Genomic DNA, 1,315 nt, shown 5'->3' on the forward strand with positions numbered 1-1,315 from the left:
TGAATGGAGCCAAAATCTCTTATAAAAACTCAAAATCCAGTAACAAAACCAAAACGCATGTCGAGGTTATCCAAGTTTTCAAATTATTATGGGATGCCCACATGACTTAAGGCTTAGTGGCCATTTTCTGGCAAATTGTAAAATTTGGTGATTTTCATGTTATTTTACACAATAAGATAAAATTTGTGTGAATGATCTTTGCAACATTTCACACACAAACCACCAGGTTAAATCTTCAACCAAAGTTTCTTTAACCTTTGACCTCACGAAGAAGCCACCATCTTTGATTTAAATAAAGACATTTAGTACCTTCTAAAAATTAAAACTCCTCCTAGGGCAAACAGAATTAGTCAAACATAATTTGCTGGACTAGGAAATGCAACAAAATTCTTGCCACTTGTATTACAACTTTTTAATGTGAATAAATGGTTTATTGTTCAGGAATAACTTAAACTGTGTCAAAGGAGGGTAAACGATTTATTGATTTCAAAAAGGATATCAACTTCAACTTTTTTAATGTGCAGCCCAGTCTCAGTAAAATGCGTACATATTCCAAGATTTGGGAAATACCGTGTATAATATACGCCAAAACCGGTTTTTGCGTGCATATAATACGCGCGGTCCTAAACGTGTCAAAATGTGTTTTTCACGTTTGACACGTCCCCTGGTGGAGGCGTGAGCATCACAGACAGCCCCACAAATGAACAATTTGCTTTTCTAACCCTAACCATAACCGTAATCCTAACCTTAACCAGGAACGACGTCATTTAGAAAAGAGCCGGAGGATTTCTGACCATGTGATCAAAACGAAACCTAAAAAGCTGTGTATATTGTACGCCGGCGCCACCTATACTCAATCATTGCGTATCATATGCACGCAAAAAGCGTGTTTGGCGTATATTATACACGGTATTTCAGAGTGTAAAGTCGTGGAATATGTACGCATTTTAGTGCGACCGTGTTGTAATGTGAATCAGCTTATTGTGTCGCAGAGAAAAGCCGCTTTGCGCTGTATTGTAACACTTTATATTAGTATTGCGCTGCATATCTGTGAAAAGGCCCTTTAAAGTGTTGCTTATCAGCACAAAAACATTTTTCTGATCAGCTAATCCATGTTGATCGTGTAAGGTATAACACTATGTCAAAGAGCACTAAAAAACTAGAGTATATTTCGACTGAAATGTGCTGCGCGACCTGGGAGGGTGATGATGATGTTACATTTCAGGACTGCCATCTTGTCTGCAACCAGGTCTTCCTATGAACAGGGCGAAGGCGAGGTTGGGCCACTCGTGGTTTTTAAGTTTTTTTTTTTTTT

The 1,315-nt window shown here is 38.1% G+C and overlaps 1 protein-coding gene across 4 annotated transcripts in view; it reads left to right on the plus strand.

Annotated features, from left to right (window-relative positions):
- The window catches only part of phkb (phosphorylase kinase, beta), a 114,015-nt gene that overhangs the window by 67,590 nt on the left and 45,110 nt on the right, over positions 1-1,315 (plus strand). The gene's annotated exons all lie outside the window — the stretch shown is intronic.

This window comes from Oryzias melastigma, linkage group LG3 (assembly GCF_002922805.2).
Source record: "Oryzias melastigma strain HK-1 linkage group LG3, ASM292280v2, whole genome shotgun sequence".
NCBI classification, from domain to species: Eukaryota; Metazoa; Chordata; class Actinopteri; order Beloniformes; family Adrianichthyidae; genus Oryzias; species Oryzias melastigma.